The sequence below is a fragment of the Haliotis cracherodii genome, unplaced genomic scaffold (genome assembly GCF_022045235.1).
Source record: "Haliotis cracherodii isolate W230 unplaced genomic scaffold, xgHalCrac1.p SCAF_4, whole genome shotgun sequence".
NCBI lineage: Eukaryota > Metazoa > Mollusca > Gastropoda > Lepetellida > Haliotidae > Haliotis > Haliotis cracherodii.
This window is the reverse complement of record NW_027266297.1, coordinates 33036612-33046655: the sequence shown is the minus strand read 5'-3', so window position 1 is coordinate 33046655 and position 10044 is coordinate 33036612. Positions and strand designations below refer to the sequence as shown.

Sequence of the window (10044 nt, the reverse complement as noted above, 5' to 3'; positions counted from 1 at the left end):
GTTCTTGTGGGCTACAAATGTAAATACTTAATCACCAAGTAATCGTCAAAACTATCAGGTCGCTGCTCTTCAGCGGGAATCTGTTCAGTCCCTCTGCTTTTCAGCGAATGGGAACCTTTTGGCTCAATTTAATTCATGTCTGCTTTTAAGCAGAAAAAGGAGTATTTTGCTGCTTGCAACATAGTTGCCAATTGCTGCTGCTGCTGGCTGGTAACTCAAGTTGCCAAATACAACTCATTATAATGATAGCTTAGGGCAGCCCACAAGTCCTGCCACACCTATGACCTTGAGCCCGACATACGCCTTTCTTGTTTCTCTTGCCTGGTCAACTTTGTCAAGATAGTATTTCGAAATTTCAACTTAGTATCTTGAAATGTCAAGATAGTGTCGATTTATTTTATAAAACCCAAATGGCCCTTAAAGGCTTCCGTACTAGATAACACGTATACAGATACTGCAAACATTACCATATGCAAGTTCAGTAACCGCAAGGTGCGAAATTGCGGACTATGTGCTTAAACCACCCTAGTGTGAATACATAACAGTAGTTCAAATGTTTCCTACAGCAAATCCATTTGCTGTTAATCATGATCATGATTATCTTGAGTTATATTTAAGTGACCAAACCCTAAAATCTCAGAATGTAAAAGAAATATCAGAAATGAACAAAACCAACAGAAATGAACAAAACCAACATTGAACTAATAACTGTAAACAGACAGGGCGTGTGGAATGGGAATCTGAACTAATAAGGAGTATTTCTTCTTCAAATATTGGGAAAACTTAGTTGGCAACAGACAAAACTGACTTTCATAAACTTACTCGATGAATGACAAAACCTTCCGAGGACATTCAAAGTCCTCCACCAAGAAATGGCAGAAAATACGAATTGTGGCCATCAAAGCTTTTGAAAATTCAATTGGTTTCAAAACCTCACCATGTGGCATGTTTGTGTCTGATGTTTATCCATTCCTCTCAGCTTTGCCTGATTCACCTCTCACTTCCGTTGAAGTGAAATGGGCATTTGCATATAAAGACAGTCCAATCTCCAATCTCTGAGATAACGGTTCCCTATTTGAAAGTATCTGAGGGCAAACCAACCGATCGACAATAGCAAGGTATATTTCTTTCAAGTGCAAGGGCAGCCTTAGGGTACCGGTAAAAACTGCCGATTTATTGTATACGCGTTGAAGAATTTAAAATATTTTACTGTATCCGGGGATCATCGTTTTACTGAATATAGGATGGAAAAAACTTGTGGCATTTTCAAACAATTTATTTTAAAAAAGGCACTGCTATTTCAGAAATATGACAGATAAACATGGTAAATTTGAGATTCTGCGACACCGACTGATCTCATGTTTCCATAGTCATCAGCCCCCAAATCAAGAGACCCGTGAAGATTCCGGGGTAGAATAGGTCTTCAGCAACCCATGCTTGTCGTAAAAGGCGACTAACAGGATCGGGTTGTCAGGCTCGCTGACTTGGTTGATGCATGTCATGTATCCCAATTGCGTGGATTGATGTTCATAATGTCAGTTTGTTTCGTCCTTTGGTTCAAGGAATACCCGTATTATCCATGGTTTCAATTTGGAGTAACCTTTATATAGGATGTTGGTGTGAGTCATGAGTTGTTAGTTTACGTCTGTACCGATAATTAGATATATTTGTCTCGTTCAGACCTCTAGACAGTCTGTGTAATAATAGGATAAGACTTGGTCATTTCCGGATTTACAAGGCTTTAAGATATAAAGGTTCCTTTTACCCACATTAACAACTTGGTGTCATATTGAGAAAAATGGCAACTTAATGCTTACAGTCAGTGCTTGTTCGGATGTCATACTTGAAATAGGAGATAAACGTTAACGTTAGGTTTCAATTGATAAAATTTCCGGGCATCAAATACTCATGTTCAAACCAGCACTCTCTCTTTTACCGTTACGTTTACTGTTGGATTCACCGTTTTATTATTATAGGACATTAATGTTAGCCTAAGACTCGTTAAACCGGGAAAATTCTTTATCCGGACGATTGGGGGACGGTACTCTCGGGTGAGTATGGAATCCTACAAGGGATATTGTCGCGTTTTGGTGAATTTCATATAACGGATCTACCGCCAGTTTCTGGCGTTATACAGCCCCGGTTATTTTGTATTTTATTTTGCTCCAATACTAGTTTTGCATACAAACTAGTTATATCCTAGTTATTGTACGGTTGTTTTATTGGTTTGTTTAACGCCGCACTCAGCAATATTCCAGCTATATGACGGCGGTCTGTAAATAATCGAGTCTGGACCAGACAATCGATGACATGCATCAACCAAGTCAGCGAGCCTGACCACCCGATCCCGTTAGTCGCCTATTACGGGAAGCATGGGTTGCTGAAGACCTATTCTACCCCGGATCTTCAGGGGTCTGTCCGGTCCAGAATCGATTTTTACAGACCGTATAGCTGGAATATTGCTGAGTGCAGCGTTAAACAACAAACCAACCAATTTACTGCCGGAGAAGTGGAATGGTGCCATTCCATGGATTGACGTTTTGACTCGGGATCATAGTGGTAGACCGATGTTTCATCACCCGTTACTAATCTGTTTTGGAGTGCGGCGTTAAACAACAAACCAACCAGCAAGAACGAATTGTAGGTTCAATTCGTATTGCTGAACATATTATTTTAATATATGCATGTATGAACATTCTTGAACACTTCCGTTTAAGGACGCTTATTAAACTTTCACAAGATGCCAGTTGACAAGAAAATAGTTGCACCAGACAACACTCATGAATATCATGATCACTGCTTCAAGCAGACTCCTTCAGCTCTGTGTCTGCGGAAATGTGATTCATAAAAATGTCCTTATTGACTTCTTGATTTGCATTCATAACACCTCAGAGAGCTGAAGCAACAGCACTTTTAGGTGTCCCCCCCAAAAAAACAGCCTGGTCTGCTCGCAGTCATTTAAAATATGAAGACAGCGTTATCACCCGCTACAGAGCACATTAGAATTTTGTGTCCTCATTACAGTCACTTTGCACAAAGTTTGTTTGCCTCACTTAGCAATATTCCAGCTTCATGACTGCGGTCTGTAAATAATCGAGTCTGGACCAGGCAATCCAGTGATTAATATCATGAGCATCGATCCACGCAATTGGGAGCGATGACATGCATCAACCAAGTCAGCGAATCTCACCACCCGATCCCGTTAGTTGCTTCTTGCGACAAGTTGATGTTGATTTGTTGTTTAACGCCGCACTCAGCAATATTGCAGCAATATGACGGCGGTCTGTAAATAATCGAGACTGGACCAGACAATCCAGTGATTAATATAATGAGCATCGATCCGCGCAATTAAGATCGATGACATGCATCAACCAATTCAGCGAGCCTGACCACCCGATCCCGTTTGTCGTCCGCAAAGTCACATTTTACGGCATGCATGGTTGCTGAAGATCGACCTATTCTACCCCGGAATCTTCACGGGTCTCTTGCGACAAGCCTAGTGGTTAAAGCGTTCGCTCGTCACGCCGAAGACCCGGATTCGATTCCCGACATGGGTACAATGTACGAAGCCCATTTCTGGTGTCCCCCGCCGTGATATTGCGGGAATATTGCTAAAAGCGGCGTTAAGCCATACTCACTCACTCACTCTTGCGACAAGCATAGTCGCCTTTTCCGGCAAGGACTTGAATCCCGGTTCGCCCCGATTATGTTTCTAGGTTTGTCAGCACCATACACGTGCTCGTGGGTTTAACGACCAGTGACGATCCGGGGTAGAATAGGTCTTCAGCAACCCATGCTTGCCGCAAAAGGCGACTATGCTTGTCGTAAAAGGTGACTAACGGGATCGGGTGGTTTAGGACGTCGTAGCGCTAAGAGACTTTCGTGAAGCAGCACCCTGTGTAGTTTACATTGCAACGTCCTGCATATATGATATTCCTTTTTTTCGTTACTCAAGAGGTCACAGGCATATAGTGCGTGAGTGAGTTAAACGCCGCTTTTAACATTATTCAAGTTATATCACGGCGTGTCAGGTTAACGTGGGAGTAACCGACCTGCTTACTTGAGATATATAAATGCGCACATTCCAGGAAAACTTGTAATGTTTAGGTTTCGTTTGTGGGAGATGAGAATGTTAATAAAAAGTATTTGCATGGATATGTGGACATTAAACAGGCCAAATGTTGTTTTCGTCGTATACCATAGGTTTCGATGAAAATCTATGTCGTGTTCAGCCATTTTTCAGATCACCCGTGCAGATCCGGGGTAAAATAGGTCTTCAGCAACCCACACTTGACGTAAATGGCGGCTATTATTGTCGTAAGAAGCAACTAACGGGACCGGGTGGTCAGACTCGCTGACTTGGTTGATACATGTCATCGATCCAAATTGCGTGGATCGATGCTCATGATATCAATCACTTGATTGTCTGGTCCAGACTAGATAATTTACAGACCGCCTTCATAGAGCTGGAATAAGTAAGGATAAGAATTTATGGATGAACAACTTCTTTATTACAAATAAGAGCGACGTTTCGGTGTAGGTTATAACACCGCTATCAAGCAAGTGATATACAGAGTTACTTACTTACTTACGTTTGGAGATTTAACGTGCGCTTTCCGACTGGAGCGTATTTCGCACACGGGCCCGGTCGGGCCATTTAGCGTGGTTTTGAAGGGAAAATAAAGGTGTTGCAACCAGAGGGGGGTTTTAGTGGTTGCTTATATAAGTTTTGGAGATTTTGAAATTAGGAATGCATGCCTAGGGGTGTGGTAGTGTACTAAGGGAGTGTGTTGGTGTGTGTTTGTTTGTTTATGTGGTGTGGTTGAGTGTTTTTAGATGCGGATCATTAGATTGGTTTTAGTTAAGTATACGCCTAGTGCTTTAAATTTTTCTATATTGTTATGTGGATTTAGGATTGATTCTAGGGTTATGGCTTTATCTAGTTTTAGATTTGTTTGGAGTGTTGCTCGGTGGGTTTGGTAGTGCGTGCAGTGTAAGAGTGCATGTTCTATTGTTTCCAGGTGTGGGCAGTGTGGGCATTTTCCGGTTGCGTGTTTTTTTAATTTTTAGGAGTTGACTGTTTAGTTTAGTGTGACCTGTTTGGAGTTTGGTGATTATTCTATCAATTTTCTTGGATGGATGGAGGATTTTAGGTTTGGTTAGAGGTTTTTTGAGGATTTTGATTATCTGTGTGTTTGTTTTTAGGTATGTCTTATGCCATTTTTGGGTGATTTTACGTTTGTTAATGCTTTTGATCTCTGCTTTAAATATTGGTAGATTAAGGCTGATATACAGAGTGCAGTAAGCAAGTATATATACACGTAGGAGGCAATGTTTATACAGTAGGGTAGATATTGTTATACTGGAGTAGCGAAGCCTGCTGTGTACGCACAAGGGCAGTGATGATGACCATGGGTGAAGTCAGTGCCATGAACAAAGGATGAAGCCAGTAATGTAAACAACGGGATTATGGCTGATTGGGGTCTTTGATGAGTTGATGGTACGCCAGGGGTATGTAATAGCCTTAGTCACGGTTGATTGAGGGCTGAAGTCTTTTGATGTTAATGGCTTCTTGTAGTTTCCTGATCTTGAAGTCTTTGAGGTTCGTGGCGAGGGTTGTGACTCTCTCCCACTGGATGTTGTGGCTTGGGTTGTGACCTCAAAGACTTCAAGATAGTACTCTTTTGAAATAGTTTAGATTCACTACTGATTAGGTCTTCAGCAACCCATGCTTGCCGTTAAAGGCGACTAACGGGATCGGGTGGTCAGGCTCGCTGACTTGGTTGATGCATGTCATTGTATCCCAATTGCGTGGAGGCGACAAACGGGATCGGGTGGTCAGGCTCGCTGACTTGGTTGATGCATGTCATCGTATCCCAATTGCGTGGAGGCGACTAACGGGATCGGGTGGTCAGGCTCGCGGACTTGGTTGATGCATGTCATCGATCCCAATTGCGTGGATCGATGGTCATGATATCAATCACTGGATTGTCTGGTCCAGACTCTATTATTTACAGACCGCCGTCATGTAGCTGGCATATTGCTAAGTGCGGCTTTAAACAACATACAAACGCAACGAAACTGAAGACACAATTCTTCTGTGCCTCAAGGCAGGGCACAGTGATACCGTTGTTTTCTTGTACTATATTTAATATACTGTCGTAAGATTCTCAAACATTTGCAAGCTCAAGGTGTCGTTGCTGTCATTGAAATTTACTTCAGAGTTAAGTATTTTTTGTCTTCAGTATTTGCCATACTTCTGTATCATTTGTATTTGAATTCAGCACGTCACAAACCAAGTTGAACGTTGTTATGTAGGACGCCAGTGTGTTCGTGTTTTTTACAATATTAATACTCCATATTTCATCATGTCTTGAGTAGCTCGTTCTTGATTTTATTTTTGCAAATACTTTGAAAATTGATAATAGTGAAACATTACTTCTGCTTGTCATTATGCTTTTAGGGGCCAAGATAAAAATATTCACAAACGAGTCAATAAACAAAAATCTACTCCGTAGGTGTGGGAAACGACACATTTCGTCAACGTTTAAAAGCGTGTAATGAAACGTAATAGATTTGTATTATTTAAAGTAGTAATAGTAATTTTTAGAACTTTTACCGAAGACGATTTTTCAGCTGGCATTTTGGTAAGGATTCAAAATAGTTTAATTTTACAACAACGAACTACTGCACAGTTTCCCTGAATTTCAATATATCTGTTTGTTTGTTTGTTGTTTAACGCCGCACTGAGCAATTTTCCAGCTATGTGACGGCGGTCTGTAAATTAATCGAGTCTGGACCAGAAAATCCAGTGATTGAAATCATGAGGATCGATCCAGGCAATTTGGATCGATGACATGCATCAACCAAGTCAGCAAGCCTGAACACCCGATCCTGTTAGTCGCCTTTTACGTTCAATATATCTGACATGATAGTTACAGAACATAACTTTACTACTCGCCTGCAATATACGGTCTTCTTTAAATGACATGATGCTATATCTTTCCAAAGTACAATGTATGATAAATGATCTTTTGGGCCCGTAGGATCTACATAAAAAAATGTTTTGACCTTTATCAGACACTTGGTTGAATGTCATTAATCCCATTTGCGAGGATCGATGTTCATGATATTAATCGCTGGATTGTCTGGTCCAGACTCCATTATTTACAGACCGCCGTCATATAGCTGGCATATTGCTGAGTGCGGCGTTAAACAAACCAACAAACCAACCGTACAATAACTAGGATATAACTAGTTTGTATGCAAAACTAGTATTGGAGAAAAATAAAAATACAAAATAACCCGGGCTGTAGAACGCCAGCAACTGAAGGTAGATCCGTTATACGAATACAACCATATCAAATTACGGGTTAAGTCCAACTTGTTGCCATGTAAACGTAAAAAGAATAATTTCTAAATTTCCTAAATAGCAAAAGGCACAACTACAGTATGTGACTGATAGATTTGCCAAGTTTCTATCAAATACACTGAATTATTTTCGAGTTCTGCCCCGGAAAAGGAAATGACAGACGGACAGACAGACTGGCTGATTGCTACAGCTATATCCCCCCCACTAACATGCCGGGGGCATAAAAAAACGAATATTGAACAGTCGTCAAATACTCCCCCAAAAATTCATGACCGCATCTCACAAGTGTATGGGAATAAGTGCCCTAGCTATTCCAGTCTGTAAAAGGCTGGCAGAACAAGCCGTGATGATGATCCTAGGTCTGGACGTCCCCCAACTTCAATCAAAGAAGATTCAATGAAGAGTTGAAATACTTACACTGTCAGACAGACGTATTACCATTGCTAGACTTGAGGAAGACACAGGTCTAAGCCATGGATACAATGAAACTCTTATTCATGAACATTTAAAGATGATTAAGATATCTGCTCATTGGGTGCCAAGGTTTCTTAATTATGATCTCAAGAAAATAATAACTTATATTGCCAGAGAAAGTGTGGAGCTAATTAAGGATTTCGTCATATTCAAAAACAGATTAGTAACGGGTGATGAAACATGGGTCTACCTCTATGATCCCGAGTCAAAACGTCAATCCATGGAATGGCACCATTCCACTTCTCCGGCACAAAGTTGGTTGGTTGGTTTGTTGTTTAACGCTGCACTCAGCAATATTCCAGCTATATGACGGCTGTCTGTAATAATCGATTCTGGACCAGACTATCCGGTGATTAACATCACGAGCATCAATCCACGCAATTGGTTTTGTTTGTTGTTTAACGCCGCACTCAGCAATATTCCAGCTATATGACGGCGGTCTGTATATAATCGAGTATGGTCCAAACAATCCAGTGATTAATATCATGAGCATCAATCCACGCAATTGAGACTGATGACATGCATCAGATTCCGGGTTAGAATAGGAATTGCGTGGATCGATGCTCATGATATCAATCACTAGATTGTCTGGTCCAGACTCGATTATTTACAGACCGCCGTCATACAGCTGGAATATTGCTGAGTGCGGCGTTAAACAACAGACCAACCAACCAACCAACCTCTTGGTGGATAAATCAATGGAAGGGACTTGGCCTTTTGACTATTATTAAACGAACCAGGCGCACAATGAGTATGGATTAAAGAGCGTAAGAACTAATGAACATGTCTATCACGTTGTTTGCTTATCAAGAAGTTTCAGTGTTAAGGAAATGATTTATTGCAGGATCTTACACCGAGGGCCCACCTACCTGAGGAAGGTGGGCTATGTTGAAAGAATGACAAAGATGCAACAGTGGATTTAATGGCCGAGGGTGTGGAGGTTCTAAAGGGCTACCCCAATTTAGAAATGGAATAAATATTATTACAGGCCTAAATGGCATAACCATGCCAGGCCAAATTTCGCTATGTGGCGACTTGAGTCGCCAAACATATTTGTTAATAGCTAATTAATGCTAAGACCTAAATGGCGGAAACGTCACTACCCGACCAACGCTGCGGGTCTAAATGGGAGCGAACGCCGCCAGGCCCAGCTATGTGGCAATTTGCGTTGCCAAATATAATTGTTACTAGATTCCCGAGTGAAAACCTGGGAAAGACTGGGTTCCAACTGGTTCCAGTCTGGGTTCCCGCTGGAAAGCAGGTAACCGGAAACCCTAATTAGTATATATATATCAATATAAATTATGATGATATAGGAGGTAGCCCAGAAGAACCACGCCACTTAGCACCAAAGTGCTACCCCACACCCCACGGCCGCGGAAGATGATACGCGTGCCCGCCATGATTGCCTCATAAGAAGGATGTCTTACCTTTATTATTACCTACTTGAAAATTGGGACCAAGGTATTATCAGTATCCTTGACGAAAGCTTGTATCCCTTTACAACTAAGGTGGATTCCCTCCCACTGGAACCAGGACCGGTCAGTGGCCACTATTTTGGGATGGGGGATAAAAGAGAATTTAGGTAGGTCGCGGACATTGGCTAACCGCCTATTCAGCTTGGATCTGCTCTTTTCCACCTTACGTGGGTCGCGTGCGGAATGCCAAAATCTACGTTGTAGGATCTGGTAGGTGCGCCTGGTTCCGCATGATTGATGTCTCCATATCTAGGAGAAGCTGGCTGGTCTTCGTGGAGCCCAGATCATTAGATCCCAGGTGTATTACCACTGCTGAAGGACTGTGCCGCGTTGCCTCCACCTGGGCATCGATCACCCTGTCCAGGTCATTCCACCGCAGTCCGCCCCTTACCAACCACAAGATCTTTTGGTGGGGCACTAGCTCCGGGTGTTGTGGGGACAGCTGTTGCCTCGCCCTTGCCATAAAGCTTGAGCCCACCATCCAGACTGGAACAAATGTACTATAGTAGCATTTGGCAGTTATTAGTTATTTTTTCTCTAGTTCTTGATAACTAACATGAATAATTATGTGGCAGGAAGACGTATATACGACTGATAGCATTCTGACTTCCACCTGCCGTATTGCTGGATGAGATGTGGTGGTACCCCATTGATAGCTGCTGTTGTTGCTGCCCCGATTCGGAAAGAGTGGGAAGAATAACTTTCAGTACCTATCGAGCT

General features: G+C 42.0%; 1 pseudogene; it reads left to right on the top strand.

The window, feature by feature from the left end:
• The first annotated feature begins 509 nt into the window (after positions 1-509).
• On the top strand, positions 510-9640 carry LOC139479381 (uncharacterized; annotated as a pseudogene).
• The last annotated feature ends 404 nt before the right edge of the window (positions 9641-10044 follow it).